The sequence below is a fragment of the Mustela erminea genome, chromosome 9 (assembly GCF_009829155.1).
Source record: "Mustela erminea isolate mMusErm1 chromosome 9, mMusErm1.Pri, whole genome shotgun sequence".
Taxonomy (NCBI): Eukaryota; Metazoa; Chordata; class Mammalia; order Carnivora; family Mustelidae; genus Mustela; species Mustela erminea.
Genome location: NC_045622.1, coordinates 95,056,414 through 95,073,026, shown reverse-complemented (window position 1 = coordinate 95,073,026; position 16,613 = coordinate 95,056,414). Strand labels below are relative to the sequence as shown.

Sequence of the window (16,613 nt, the reverse complement as noted above, 5' to 3'; positions counted from 1 at the left end):
TTGTAGGGCATAGAAACTAGTGTGCGAAGATGCTGGGTGGTTCTAGATAGAGAAGTGATAGAGCCTAACCGATGTTTTAAGCAAACATTTTGGCTATCATGTGGTAAACGGACTGGATGGGGTAGGGGGGAGGTGGGTAGAAATGGGTCATGAGATTAGAAACAGGGAGACCAGAGTCAGAGGGTGTTGCATTTAACTAGGTAAAGGGTGATGGTGTTTGGGTTAGGGTGGTAGAGATGAGAACGGTGGGTGCATTTGGGGTATGTTTTGAAAGAAAAGCTGACAGGAATTGTTGATGGGCAAGCTGTAGGTAATGAAGAGGGAGTCAAGACTGCTTCTGGGTTTGAGCCCTGAACACACAGATATGTGGTGGTGCCACTGGTCAAGAAAAAACCCTGGGAGAGGAAGGGGTTGGGGGTGGGAAATAGCTGTATTTTAGACATATTAAGTCTGAAATAGCTATATTGAACTGATTGGAGCCCTCAGTTCATACTTTCTATATATCACCAGACAAAAGATTATGAGATCCCCACACATTGCCTTCCTTTTCAATTCCTTGTTAAGCAGTAATAAAGAGAAAGATAACTGAATAAAATATTAGGTCTTTTGTAAAACACTCTTATGTTCAGAAGTTTGGTAGTAGAGCTACATCCTTGCTGGGTGGGTATACGTAGCCAATCAATCACTGTGTCACACCAAGCAACTATTCAGGGGGCAAACTAATTAAAATTTTAATCCCATGATTTTCATCTTAATCTTTTTTTCCCATTAGCTCTGATCAATGCCCACAAATACAATTTAGCAGAACAGTCATTTAGATAAATGACTCAGGGGGGTACCTAATTAGGCTGTTTGTTATGAACCAACTGATAACCAAAATTATATGCTAATTACCAAAAACCACACACTAATTTTAAAAGCATTTTATTAGCATAAAAGCTATGTTCCTGTTATCAGATGACATGTCTTTTCTATGTCACACACGACAATTGTGCAAACCTGTTTCTTTCAACTTTCAGAAGTCGAGTTGCGGTGTGCTGTAGGTAAACAGTGCACTCGAGAATTTTCTGCTCACCTTTATCTCACACTCGAACAACAAGCAATAGTGAAAGCTGCACCATTAAGAAGATTCCATCAACTTCTCAGCTACCTAGGGGCTTCCACAGCATCTGCCAGAAACAAAAACAAAAACTGATCAGGCCAGAAACATGAACAACTAGGCAAAACTGGATGTGGCAATGCGAGGACCGGGTTGAAGAAGGGTGAACTTTACAGCCTGTTCCAATGCCAAGGTGGTTGCTGAAGAAGATTTTGACTGTGCTCACTTGGTCTGCAAGTCAGGGGATACTCACTGGGTGACCGTCTCTCTTCTGATCTATGGCAAAAATTCTACTGCTTTCGATCTCACAGCACATCCTAGGATGCCCAAATCCTTAAGTTTCTTCAAGTAAAAAAGATCTTCGTTTAAAAAATAAAAGTTGGGGCATGTGGGTAGCTCAGTCTGCTAAGCATCTGGCTCAGTTTCGGCTCAGGTAATGATCTTGAGGGTCCTGAGATGGAACACCATGTTAGGCTCTGCACTGGGTGTGGAGCCCCTGGTTGAGATTCTCTCTCTCTCTCTCAAAAATAAAAAGTAGGGACGCCTGGGTGGCTCAGTTGGTTAAGCCGCTGCCTTCGGCTCAGTTCACGATCCCAGGGTCCTGGTATTGAGTCCCCCATTGGGATCCTTGCTCAGTGGGGAGCTGCTTCTCTCTCTCTGCCTCTGCCTGCCACTCTGCCTGCAGTGCTCGCTCGCTCGCTCTCTCCCTCTCCCTCTCTCTCTGACAAATGAATGGATAAAATCTTTAAAATATTATTTTTAAAAAATTAAATAAAAAATAAATAAAAGTCAATGGCTCTGATCTCCGTAACCTTTTCAGACCTTCAACAGTGCTTCCTGCACTTGGGTTTTCACCGCCCTTTCAATAAAGGGTGAGAAGTGTGAAAAATGGTGCCTGCCAATAACGGAAAACCAACATGTTTCCCAACATGTTTCCTTCTCACGCTGCACATGGCCTCAGACACAGGAGGAAAGGTTACCAGACAGCAGGTGTCGGTAGTGACTGGGCCCATTTAATACAGAAATCTTAAAGGAGAAGAAAATGCTTTTCTGGCTGCTAAGGCCCTCCGCACACACACATTTTATGGCGATGAAGTCCTAGCTGTTAAGCATCTTCTCTGCCCCCGTAACTGAATCTGCCACTTCCAATAATAACCGGTTTGGGGGTAGGTTTGCAACACAAACTTTCTTGACCTACCTCCCAGCCACCTTCCCCCACTCCGTCCCTCGCTCCCCCGCCGCGCCCCACCCCCACACCCTAGAAGGTCCTCCGTGCGCTCCCCCTCTCACCATCAAGCCGCTGGCGGCATAGCCTCGAAACTGCTCCGTAAGACTGTGCTGCGGCAGAAGCAAGAATTCGGAAGGGAAAAGGAACAGACTCTGCACCTTCTTGGCTTCTAAAACTCCAGGGCAACCGGAGAGGAAGTGACGTACTTCCGCACAGGAAACGGAAGTTGGACGTAGGTCTAAATCGCCGCCATGTTGTGTGTGGCGGGTGGGGGTTGTGGCCCGCGGGCTCTGAGCTCCAGCTGCGCAGCAGAGGTAGTGAACCCTGTCTTTCAGTGTCCTTCTGTCGTTCTAACGATTATTTACCGACCTAACTGGTGCCAGGCACTGAGGATGCTCCAGAAATCAGTGAACAGGACCGACATGACGCTTTTCTCCTGAGTGTTCAAACCTAGCGATGGACACAAGCAGGAGGCTCCTGGAGCACGAAGCTCTTTGTACGTGGGCGCAGCTGGTCTTGGGCATCTCCCGAGGCTTGTTCGATTTTGGTTACTTGGGTTAGGGCCTTGGCATGGTGCATAGAGGAGGGAGGGTTGGGGAGACCGTTGGGAGGCAGGCGGTGGTGAATTGGGTGTGTGAAATATGCAGAGTTGGGTGACCCCCCAGGCTTCGGGCCTGTCAGGATGAGTGGTGGGGAACTACATACTGGAAGGGAACACAGGAGAAGCAGATTTGGCGAAACTGTGTGGGTGTAGTTACGTTGAGCCTGCGGGACCGTCCAGTGGAGAAGCTTAGCAGGCCGTGGGATGTGTCTGTTTGGATCTCGAATGAAAGTCTGTTTCCTAGATTCGTGGGTGGGGATGAGAATGGAGCAGGAGCATGGAGGATATTGCGTGGTGGAGAGAATACCATTTGGGAAGGAGGGCAGGATGGACCCCAAGAGCTCCTCTACTTGGAGAGGTGGAAGAGGAGCAGGTAGTCTTAGGAGGAAAAGCCAGGAGACTATGACATTGCAGAAGACGGGGAAGAGCACTGCGGGTTGTAAACTGGATCAGTTTTCTTGAGAAATTAGGGAGGTGAAGACTGAAAAATGCCAGGTCCAAACAGGCATGGCCATCAGCTAGAGCAGGTTCATTGAATGGGAGGAGGAGCCCAGCTTTGAGTGAGTTGAAGAGCAAGGGAAGGTGTTGGTGAGAAAACGGAGACAAATGAGGGTAGACAAATCTTCTAAGAAACTGCCCGGAGGAAATGAGAAGGATACTGGAAGGGAGAATTATTATTATTTTTTTTTAATGTCTGGAGAAATATAAGTCTTATTTGGACATTGGTGAGAAGGAGCTGGGAATTTTTAACATTAATCAGCTCAAGAATGCCCAAGAATAGTTTATGAAGAGGAAGAAGACAGGATGGGAGGAGAGGGGTATGCAGAGCACAGGTAGAAGGACTGACATCAGGTAGTAACCCTGAGAAAGGGAGATATGGGGGGGGGGGCAGGCACAAGTAGAGTCATAGGATCTCTGGTGTTGAGCAGGTTGTACATCTCCCAAATCCAGGGGGCACTATTGACTGCAGTGTCATCCTAATTTTGAATAGTAACCATGACTGTTTTGCAGTAGATGAGAGTAAAGAGCTTTGAGGAAAGGGCGCTTCTTTCCAATTCACACCAAGTAGCCGCAGCAGCCATTGGTAGTGGAAGTTTGGTGCTGGAAGTTGAGGAACCTACATTCATTTTATGTATTCTGCCTGGGAAAAGGAGGTGAAATCATTGAAGGAAGGGAATCGAGTCTCTGAAAGGTTTGTGGACAGTGGAGATGTGCATGTGGACAAGGCAGGGAAGAACAAGCAGATTTTAGCCACTTAAACCCCAGACAGGTCGGTCTCTATCAGCAGTGGATGAAATCACCAGTGTTCTCATCTCACTGTCTTGCATTTCTAGCAAACAGAGGTAGCTTTTGGCCCTTGGTATAATGTCTGAGCAGGTGGATTGGGACGTTTAAACTTTGACGATTCTCTTGTCTTCTTCTGCAAACTTGTTTTCCATTTCTTTTGAAGGATGGTGGGGAGATCCCTTTATTTCACAGAGAAATGGTTTTTTTTGAAAGTAGAACCAGATGCCAGCTTTTAAAAATGTATCAGGACTTCTGATTCCAAGAAGATGGAGTAGATATGCTTTCCCTTCGTTCTCCCACAAAGTACAACTAAAAACCCTGGATGTTATATATACAGCAAGCCTAAAACTGTGGCCTTATTGGGCACATTATAGAGCTATACCAATCAAGACAGCACAGCATTTTTAAAAATATATGCAAACACATGAATGGAAAGAATAGTGAATCTAGAAATAGACCCACGTATATTTAGTAAATTGATAAATCCTACAAGGCATTTCAAAGGGAGCGGGAATAATGTTTCACAAAAGATGCTGGAACAATTAGGCAACCATATGCAAAAAAGAAAGAGAAAAGAATATTGACCCTTACCTCAACCGTATACAAAACAATTCAAAATGAATTAGAAATCAAAATAAAAGGGCTTAAACGTCTAGAAGAAAGCACAAAAGAGTATGTTTGAGTTGGTAAGCATTTCACAAAAAATGGAAAAAATCAATAAATTGGAATTCATTTATATTTTTTGCTCTTCAGTAGGCCCCATTCAGAAAATGAGAAATCAAACCACTGACTGGGAGACAATGGTTGCAGAACATGTATCTGACAGAAGATTTATTTCTAAAGTAGATTTTTAAAAGTTTACAACTCACTAATAAGCAAAGTGAATAAAAAATGGGCAAAATATTTGAACAGCTATTTCATCAAAGATTAAACAGATGACAAATCAGTGTATGAAAAGATGTTCAACATCTTTATTCATTAGGGAAATGCAAATTATAGCACAGTGAGCTTGGACCACACACCTACTGGAATGGCTAAAATGATAAAGACTGACCATACCAAGTGCTGGAAAGCATGTGAAATAGTTAGAACTCTCATTGCTGATGGGAATGTTACATGGTACATTTTCCAGTGGTACAAAATGGGACACACTTTGGCAGTTTTTTGAAAAACCAAACATACAGCTACTATAGAACCTAGTCATTCCATTCCTGGATATTTAGCCAAGAAAAATGATAGTGTATGTTCACACAAAGACTTGCACACAAATGCTCACAGCAGGTTTAATCTTAATGGCCCCAAACTGGAAATAATCTAAATGATAAATAATAAGGGAATGGATACACCAACTGTAGAGTTTCCCTATGACGGGATAATACTCAGTCATAAAAAGGAATGACGTATTGATACATCTGCCAACATGAATGGATCTCAAAACAATTATGCTGAGTGAAAGAATCCAATGAAAAAGTGCATACTCTATGATTCCAATGACATAAAATTCTAGAAAACTCAAGGTAGTCCATAGTAAGAGATCACTGATCATCTTGGAGTAGGGATGGGGAAAGGCAGGATGGAGAGATTACACAGGGCCATGTGGAAACTGGAGGTGGCAGATATGATCATTATCTTAATTGTGGTGATGGTTTCATGCATGTACACATACATCAAAACTTACTAAGTTGTACATTTTTATATGTTCAGCTTATTATAGGCCACTTAAATAAAGCTTTAAAAAGAACCCACTACTGAGCTTCATCAAATCTTGTATTTGTTTCTGATTGTTTCCTCTCACATGTACACCTCCCAAACTTGTTTTCCCCATTCCCCAGATGTAAGCACTAGGAAATGAAATTTGATATTTAATCATGCATCATTCTCATGCATGATTTTCTACTTGCCTACCTGAGTCTTTACCTATAAACATCATGCAACATTGTTTTGCCTCCCTTAAACATTTTTCATAAGTGGAAGATCTATCATCCTGTAACTTGCTTTCTTTGTTCAACATTGTATTTGCCAGTAAATTATTTAACAAAATGTTTGGGCAAGCATTATTACTGTTTTACAAATGGAGACCCCGTGATTAGATTAAGTTGTCCAAGGTGAGTGATGGAGGCAGGATTAAACCAAATGGTGTTTGGATCTGACCAAAATCCAAGTCAGAGCTTCAGAAAGTGACAGAACTTTCCAGAACCACTTTACAGAAAAGTGGTTCTGTGAATTTGGGGGGACAATCCCTTGATTGTGCTTCCTATTACTGCCAGAGTGGCGCCCTACTGAGCCTCTCCTTGCCATATCCAACTATGCCCGTGCCAGAATCAAAGCCCAGGCCCTTTGCCCTGTGTCTTCGACTTGGTTCCTCCTGCTCTAAGCAATCCCACTTCATCTTGTCCTGATAAAGGTTCTTAACCGCTATCGTGCTGGGGACCCCTTTGACAGTCTTCTGAAGCTTATGGGCTCCGTAAATTCTCACAATACTTAAGATAACAGTTACATTGAATACTGTTATCAAAATATTTTTAAAATTGTGACAGAGTAACATGTGTGCTTCTTTATTAATGCCTCACAAAACAAGTTCTAGCAGCAGGTTTAATAACTAATTTTGGATGGGTATGAGCATAGATTTTATTTCAACATATCTGCAACAACTATGATATGAAAATATCTGGCTTCTATTAATGACAACAGGGACTGATAATATTATCGTGGTTGGTTGCTACTTTTCAAAATGAAGTGCAAAAATTTTGGTTAGAGGTTGGTGAACATAAATACATTTTTCTCCATCCAAATTCAAAGATCCCCAGAATTTCCCATGCACCCCAGGATCAAACTCCCTGCACTTGCACCCCACCAGAGAGCCGAACCACAGGATGGAGAAGCTTGGAAGCAGCTGGCTTCCCAGGCAGACAGAAAGCTGATCCCAGTGCCCTGAGTTTTATGTTAACGACAATCATTTCTCCATTTCCCTGATCAAGAGCTACAGCGGGGCCTCCTGCCCTGCTTAACATGCTGGGGAACTTCAAAAACAGACGCCTGGCAGGAATAACTCTTAACTTTTAGATTTAAGGTAGAGCATGATATCAAAGGCCTGAACAAAGCTTTGCAAATTTCAATTTTCAGTGATCTATCTCATTCTGTGGGGCATTTGTTACCGACACATTTTTTCCAAAGAGAATTATTTTATGATTTAATGGGAAAGGAACCCCCCTCCCCAGGAAACCCCTGCTTTTACCAAAGCCCCCGGCAGGGTCCCTGTGGTTCCTGGCCTCAAAGAACGCCCTGCAGTTTCCAGGGAGCCCACGGGGCCTGCTTTAAACAGCTCAGGCACTGTGTTCTCTCATTTGTGAAGCCTACCATGTTTGCGATGCTGCTCTCAAAAGTCTCCCTACAGCTCAATTAACTGCTGACAATTCCTTCCAGAATGGCAGGGCCCAGGGCCCTCTTCTCTCTGCCTCATTATTTGATATATTTTGAAACGCTGACTTTTTAAGTTAAAGATCAATTTTACACTTTTTTTTTTTAAATAGAAGAGAGAGAAGCATGCCTGCTCTTAGTAGGAAAATTAAACAACAGAAATAAGAAAAAAAAAGTTCTCCAGATGGCTGTACTAATTTATCCCCCATCCAAGGCGGCACGTGAGAATTTCAATGCTTCATCTTTGTCCCCATTTGGTGGTTCCTGTCACTTTTATTTTAGCCATTGTATTCAAATTTGCAATTCATATGTTCATTGGTCATTTGGACATCTGCTTTTTACAATGTCTGTTCAGATATTTCACACAACTTTCTCTTGGGTTCTATGACTCTTTCTTATTGATTTGCAGGAATCTGTTAGAAATCCTGGAACTCTACAACAATATAACATTCTTTTGTCTGGTGTATGAATTTCAAGTATCTTTTCCAAATCTGTGGTTTGTACTTTGTACTCTCTGAACAGTGTCTTTTAATGAACAAAAGATCTTAACTGAAATAACGTCTTTTTTTTTTTTCCCTTTGTAGTTGGTGCTACTGTTAAGATTTTCAAAGAAAGAATTTGGGCAGCCTCACTGAAATTAAGATGCATGGGTGCAGTGTTTGTTCTGCCTTTCCCATCCTATATATAATATATTATATATTGATATTGATATATTTATATCTCAGACTAAGTCCTGTGTAGGCCTCATGCACACTGTAGAGGCCTATGTGTTGCTGGAAAAGCACGTGTCCATTGGAGATATAATGCAAGCCACATGTGTCATTTAAATTTTTCTAGAAGCTACATTTAAGAAAAGCAAAAAGGACTAGAGCGTATCATGCTTAGCGAAATAAGTCAAGCAGAGAAAGACAACTATCATATGATCTCCCTGATATGAGGAAGTGGTGATGCAACATGGGGGCTTAAGTGGGTAGGAGAAGAATCAATGAAACAAGATGGGATTGGGAGGGAGACAAACCATAAGTGACTCTTAATCTCACAAAACAAACTGAGGGTTGCTGGGGGGAGGGGGGTTGGGAGAAGGGGGGTGGGGTTATGGACATTGGGGAGGGTATGTGCTTTGGTGAGTGCTGTGAAGTGTGTAAACCTGACGATTCACAGACCTGTACCCCTGGGGATAAAAATATATGTTTATAAAAAATAAAAAATTAAAAATAAATAAATAAATGAATAAAATAAAAGCTTAAAAAAAAAAAAAGAAAGAAAAGAAAAGCAAAAAGGGGGCACCTGGGTGGCTCAGAGGTTTAAGCTGCTGCATTCGGCTCAAGTCATGATCTCAGGGTCCTGGGATCGAGTCCTGCATCAGGCTCTCTGCTCGGCGGGGAGCCTGCTTCCCTCTCACTCTTTCTGCCTGCCTCTCTGCCTGCTTGTGATCTCTGTCAAATAAATAAATAAAATGTAAAAAAAAAAAAAGAAAGAAAAGTAAAAAGTATCAGTTGAAATTAGTTTTGGTGGCATATTTTGTTTAACCCAACGTATCCTGGAATCTAGGTCATTTCAATATTTAAAAATTTTCCCTACTTTTGTTTTTTAATTTAAATTTTAGTCACACTAGCCATGTCACAAGGGCTTAGTAGCCATGTCTGTCTGGTGGCTATCACATCAGATAAAACAGGCTGAGAGGTTGACAATGAGCTCTGGAAGGCAAATGACCTAGGTTCCGATGTGCTCTGTCACCTAATAACAATAGCTAATGACCATGGACTGCTCCTTCCATAGCAGGCTCTGTCCAGAAGAACCCAAGGTACTGAGTCCTTGAAGCATACTACTGTGCCTACACGGTATCGGTCTCATTCAGCCCTTCCAAAATCTTATGAGGGAGGTAATATTCTCACCACCATGGTTTTCATTTTCTTTATGAGCTTGGCTTAGTTCTAGTGCCCAGGAGCTTGGTCAAACACCAGTCTAGATGTCGCTTTGAAGGTATATTTTTTTTAGATATGATAACCATTTCAGTCAACAGACTGAGTAAGCCAATCACCCTCTGTACGGTGGGTGGTCTTATCTAAGCAAATGAATGCCTTAATGGAAAAGATTGAGGTCCCCAAAGAGGAAGGAATTCTGTATCCAGATTGTCTTCGGACTCAACACTGAAACAATGATATCCAGAATACACAGAATATCCAGAATACCCAGCCTGCCAGCAAGCTATGCAAATTTTGCATTTTCTTGGCCCCACAATCACATGAGCCAGGTCTTTAAAAATAAAATGAGTCTGTCTCTCTATGTCTCTCTCTCTCTGTCTCTCTGTGTCTCTGTCTCTGTCTCTGTCTCTCTCACACACACACACCATTATATAAACATACACATAAACGAAATGGTTTGCCATCCATCCTAATTTCCCTCAGTGGGGCAGCTGAGGCAGCCTGGCTCCAGAGTCCATTCTCTTTTTAACCCCCTTGCCACTTCTAATAATTTAGAAGATTGTTTAACTCCTCTAGGTTCTGATCTTTTTTTTCATTGTCAAACTAAGATGAATGATTATACATACGCCATAGGATTGTTGTGGAGACCCTTGAGATAATATAGTGCCTGACACATAGTAAATGCTCAATAAAAATTCTCGTTACTAGTGGATACCTTCCATCTCAGATCATGTTGAGCAGAACCTATTACTGGTTTCACTGTAGACATGAAATGATTGCAAGGAAAGACAAAGTCCAGAGAAGTAGATTAGGGTAGGCTTATTGACGATCTTTCTTATAGGCACTTTGACAATAAATTTTTGCCACGCTCATGTCAATAAAAATGGCTGTTTTGGGGGGAATCCCTACAGCATGCCCCGCGCTCACATTTCCTCATGTACTGAAAGCCTCACATTAATCCTACTGGGTAGGTGTCAAGGTCACTTCCCAGTTTTCAGATGAGAAACCGAGGCTCTGAGTGACGGGGGAACTCACCCAGCTCCTCAATGACAATCTCGCTGGGAAATAATTTCCCACAACCTTCCTATCATCAAACCATCAGGTTATTTGTTCTCATTAATAATCCTCTACAAAGCAGCAAATAAGTGAATTGAAATTAGCATCAAGTCCTTATGGGGAAATTGAAAACTTAATCACTCCTTTCTTCTCCCTCATTTTTATCCGCTGCCGGGCGCGCACGTTTGCAATTTGTCTTTGAAATTGTCATAGGATCTTCTGTTTTTTCTCTCTGCAATTTTGTGCAGGTAATCCTGAAGAGGATTTTTCATGTTATTGTGCTTGATCAAAATCGAATGTAGCTTGTAAAGAAAAAATGAATTGTTAATAACTGGGAGAGCCTTGTGTTTTTGGAAAATATTTGTCGTCAAATGAAAAAGAGACTTTAGAATGTCAATACATTTCATGTGATTTGTTCCCCACCCCGTTCATCCTTGTATTCTTCCCATACATTTCAGATTGCTTTAATCCACAGATTAATTTTAAGGTATTTTTCTGAGTTCTGTTCATAAATGTCAGGCTTTATAGAAAGATTATTTTTGCATGTTTTAATACATTTTCCTCTTTCATTCTCCTTTCTTTGATGTTGGGACTGTATAAATCCAGTTTAATAAGACTTTCATTTGTGAGGCTTAACACAGAAACCATTATAAGGTTGAACCAAACCTCCTTCTGTTTTTCAATGATTATCTTTTTTCTGTCAAAATGAACCAGGCTCTCTGGTCTGAGGATTTGTAAAAAAATAAGTCAAAATATACATATATTTTATATATTATATATATTTTTATTATATAATAATATGTATTTATTATATAATATATATTTATATGTAAAATATTTATATATATTATATATATATATCTCAAAGCTTAGAGGGTGAGCTCAGATTGTATCTAAGGGCTCCTTTATCTCTGCACGCACTTTTCTATGTAGTGTTTTCCACCAACTGGTTATGTTGGATACTGAAGAGAAAGTATGTATTCTTGAGTGGTAATTCTATCAGGTTTATTCTGAGTGCGGATATTGTTATAATTCCTTACTGCATGGTCTTTAACCTCTGAACCCTGGTACTTCTATGTACATGATTTTTGCCCAGCATAGTTCCACTGGGCTGTTTTAAATAATTTAGACTCTAATTTATATCGCAATAGACACGTCCATAACGGGACCTTTAACAACTATACTTTACCGAAAGTGCTGGTAATGACCCAGGGCGCTATTAAATGGTCACTCCCCTGAGACATGGTGCCATCTTCTTTCCGTGGTCTCTGACCTTTGTCTCATTCTTATGAGTCAATCTTTGCTCTAGCTCCGAGAGCTACCAAGATAGCAGCAGAAGTGCAGATCGTGTGCTTGGAAGAGTCTGGATTTATTATGCTCAAATTACAATCCATGCATATTAATTAAGCTTCTGCTATGTGCAAAAGCTTTGTTCCAGACGCTGTGTATAAAGATAAGCAGCGTTCCCTTAGATATCCCTCCCTGAGGCATAATTTATAACTACTTTTCTTGGGGTTGGTTAAGCAATGTACATCAAAGCCTTAAAAATGGGCATAGCCTTTCCTGAGGGACCTCCACCTTTAAAATATAACTTGGGTAAGTAAATGAAGATGTGGATGAATATTCAGCCAAAAGGATGCTCATCGCCGTTGTTTAAAATAATGAAAATTGAGAAACAGTCTAAATGTTCAACAGTAAATGTTGCTTAATTAGGTCACCGGTATGTCTGTGCAATATAGCCATTACAAATGAGATTATAGATTATTGACATGGAAGGACATTAATTATATATTGCCACATGAGGAAAGAAAAGGTTATCGTGGGGCTATAGTGTATGATTCAATTTTTGTAAAAGAATATATGAATATACGGCACTCTCAGGGAAAAGGCCAGATGGACACTGAGCAAGAAAGAAGAGCCCCTTATCTTTGGGTGGTAAGATATGGGTGAATTTTGCTTTGCTTTGCTTTGCCTACCAGTATTTTCTAACTTTTCTCCAGAGACTGGGTGTTGCTTTTGAAATCCGAACATTCTGTTAAAGTTATTCTAAAGGAAAAATAAATTAGAAAGTCTGCCTGTGACCCGTTCGGGGCGACAGGCTGTGCAGAAAGATGTACTTCGGTGGACATTCAGTGTTCACGGGGCCACACCAGCTGGCCTGCGGAGCTTGGCTATGACCTCTGTCCTCACTCATCTGACCCTTCCTGCCCTGCTCATGGCCTTCTTTCCTGGCTTCAGAAAGCCATATCCTCCTTCTCACTCGATGCAAATCCCAGAACAGCCAGCTGGTCACTGGCTCAGCCAAATCTGATTCTGTTTTTCCTTCTGTCACAAGAAGTCAAGCACCTCGGTGTCTGACTGGCTTCCTGGACCTGGTCTAAGGAAAGCTCCGCACAGCAGGGTCCCAGGTGAAAGACAGGAAGGACATGACAATAATTAGCAGACATGCCACGACTATACCCTTGAACTGTGCTTGGGCATTGACCCCATCGTCTTATGCTCAGTGGTCTCTACTGGAAGACATGCACCAAGTCATCACCACTCCTCCAATGTGGGCACCAGGGAAGGACACACGGAACAGACAGCCTGCCCCAAACAGCGACTGGCCCAAGGCAGATGAAGCAGATGAACCAGATCTGAACAGCCTGGACAAAGTGGTGCCTGGAGCCAAGGGGTCAGCCCAACCCAGCCAGGCAGGTGGCAATTGACCTGCTGACCTTGAGTATGAGAATAAAGGATTATAATTTTAAATTACTGAGTCTGGGGCTGATTGTTACGCAGCATGGTAGAAAGAGCTGACGTACGCTGTTTTGTCTCCTCTTCCTTTCTCCTTCCCTCCCAAAAATACCCGAGCAGCAATTATGTGCCAGGAACTGTGCCAGGGGCTGGAGATTAATGAGACAGGGCATAGACTATCTGATCTTCACCATAATGCTGTGTGATAGATTTGTCACTGTCATCTGTGTTCTGTGGATGTGGAAATACCGCACGGAGAGGTGACGTCAACAGCAGGAGGCCAGAGAGCCAGCAAGTGGCAGAGCTGGAGAGGAGACCAGGCAAACCGGCCAGAATCCCTGGTCATGCCTTGTCTACTCTGGGCCTCTGTGGTCACTGAGTCAGCACCAACCTCATGTGGGGGACTGACGCCCAGCATGTGTGTTGGCTGTGACTGCGGAGGGGAGCGTGCATAAAGTAGGCTGTCAAGGAGCAGCTCCCTCCTTTGCCCTCTACCACTCCCCAAGTTCTCAGAGGGGATTTATTGTTACTGATATGCTTGCATAGGGCAGAGGTTGGCAAAATCCCTCCTGTGAGCCAGATCCACCAGCTGCTTGTATCTGCATGGTCCACAGGGCAAAAACGAGTCTTAACCTTTTCCAGTGGTTGGAAAACAATCAAAAGGAGAATATTTTTTGACGCAATAACAGTACATGAAATTCAATTTTTCTTTGTTTTTAAGTAGACTATCTTCTTTGGATCAGTTTTTAAAAAATATTTTATTTATTTGACACAGAGGTAGCAGAGAGAGAGCACAAGCAGGGGGAGCAGGAGGCAGAGGGAGAGGGAGAAGCAGGCTCCCCGCTGAGCAAGGAGCCTGATGCTGGGCTCAATCCCAGGGTCCCAGGATCATGACCTGAGCCAAAGGCAGAAGTTTAATCGACTGTGGCACCCAGGCGCCCCTAAATCAATGTTAAGTTTAAAGGAAAATTTCACAGAACATATAGAATTTCCACACACCTCTTTACCTCCACCACTTGTTTTTCCTATTGTTATTATCTTGGGTTAATGGGGGTACATTCTTTATAAAGGATGAGCCAATATTGATCATTATTATCAACTAAAGTTTATTCTTAGGGTGCACTCTTGGTGGTTTGGACAAATGTACAATAACAAAGATCCACCATTATGATATCACACAGCATATTCACTGCCCTACAAATCCTTTACATGTATGCATAGCCTTCCCGTAATCATCCCTCTCTCCTTCCCCCCAAATCCCTATATCCACTGATCTTTTTAATGTCTCCATAGTTCTGCCTTTCCCAGAATAACACGGAGCTGTGTGTATGTAACCCCTTTCAGATTGGCTTCCTTCACTTAATAATACACATATAAGTTTCCTCCAGTCTTTCCATGGTTTGTTAGCTCCTTTCTTCTTAGAGCTAAAAAAGAGTCTGTTGTCTGGATGGACCACAGCTTATTTATCATTTACCTATTGAAGGACATCTTGGCTTTTTTTAAATTTTGGCAATGATGAATAAGGCTGCTAGAAACATCTGTGCACAGATTTTATGTGGACATAACTTTTCAGTTCATTTGGGTAAATATCAAGGAGCACAACTGCTGGACTGGACAGTAAAAGTATGTTTCTAACAAAACTGCCAAATGTCTTCCAAAGCGGCTGTGCCATTTTGCATCCCCATCCTCCACCTCTCATTTTGCAAAGAATGAGAGTTTCTGGGGCTCCACATCCTCACCAACACATGGTGTTGTCAGTGGTTTGGATTTTAGCCATTCCAAGATGTGGTGGCATGTGGTTCTATCTCCTTGTTTTATTTGCAATCCCCTAACGGCTTAGGATGTTGACCCACTTTTCATATGCTTACTGCCTTCTGGACCTCTTCTTCGGTGGGGGGTTTGTCCAGATCGTATGCTCATTTTTTAAAAAAAGGTTCTTTGCTTTCTTAGTGTTGAGTTTTGAAAGTTCTTTACATATTTGGGGTACCAGTTCCTTCATTGGACATAGCTTGTAAATATTTTCTCCCAGTCAGTGGCTTTTCTTTTCATTCTTTAAACAATGAACTTTATGTTTTAATGTCCATAAATACAATTCTACCGGAACACAGACACGCTCGTTCGCTTACCCATTGTCTGTGGCTAATTTCACGCTACATCAACATAGTTGCGACAGAGCCTGACCGGCTGCAAAGCCTAAAATATTTACCAGTTGTCCCTTTCCAGAGAAGTTTACCGACCCCTGATTTAGGGCATCATCTCCAGGCCCTCCTTAATGGGCCTGTCATCCCCAGAAAAGCGATTTTCATGGGCAACGATTACTGATCAGAAACTGCCTTCTGGAGTTGTTGACTCCAAGTGTGTTAAATTCTGGCCCAAATGGCCACTTTTCTTTTGGTGCTGTCACTCTTTCACGGCTTGGTTTTTAATTCCAGCCCATCTGGCTCAAGACCCTGCTGAGCAGAGAGAACGCTGCTGGGGCAGCCTGAACTGTCCCGCCTTCGGGGTTTGTCTGTCTGTCCTGCCTTCTCCCTGGGAATCCAGCCCAGCCCCGCGCCCCTCAATCTCCCAGGCTGCCTCCCCGCCCCCACCGCAGCCTTGTCTTCCAGGTGTGGGGTGTGGTGATTCGATCGTCCCCTAGAGGTGAATCTATGTTACTGCAGGGACATCCCCTCTATAGAGGCTCCAATGCATGGCATTCTCTTCTCTCAAGGGGGTTCCCAAGTTGTCCACCTCCCAGCCGGCCCCACGGGCTCACTTTGTGTTGGGCATTAAATCCAGCGCCCCCCGGCAGTTTTGAGGCTGACACTCTGCAGTTTTCTCTCATCCCCGCTTCTTCTTCCAACAGCAGGAATCAATTCCAGCCCAGGGGAGTCAGATAATTGAAACCGGCTTCATGTCATTTGCATTTTGTAGTTTTCACCATAGTTGCCAGACTGATTCCCTCCCCCTTTATATTTCTTGCCTTTGATTTTTCCCATGTCTTTAACATTTGGTCCTTTTTTTTTTTCCTTTTCCAATAAGTAAAAAAAAAAAAAAATGTAAATCTAGAAAAATGTGGGCAGACGTATGCTCTTTTTCTTGCTTAGTTTTCCCTCTTTAACTATAATAGTGTGACAAGTGAAGAGAAACAGAGAGACTTACACATTCTGTCTGGTCTCTCCTCTCCTGCCAGTTATTTCCGACTGCTTTTGGCATCTGATATAAATCAATTTTTCCCTCCGAACAGGCATCTTCTGCCGCCTGCAGAGCACAAGAGCTCAGGCA

General features: G+C 42.5%; 1 long non-coding RNA gene across 1 annotated transcript; it reads right to left on the bottom strand.

The window, feature by feature from the left end:
• Positions 1-908: 908 nt before the first annotated feature.
• On the bottom strand, positions 909-2,510 carry LOC116599405. Its single transcript, XR_004289353.1, has 2 exons — positions 2,390-2,510; positions 909-1,169 (listed from the first exon to the last, which is right to left on the bottom strand). It is a non-coding gene; the product is annotated as an uncharacterized LOC116599405 (long non-coding RNA).
• Between the last annotated feature and the right edge of the window lie 14,103 nt (positions 2,511-16,613).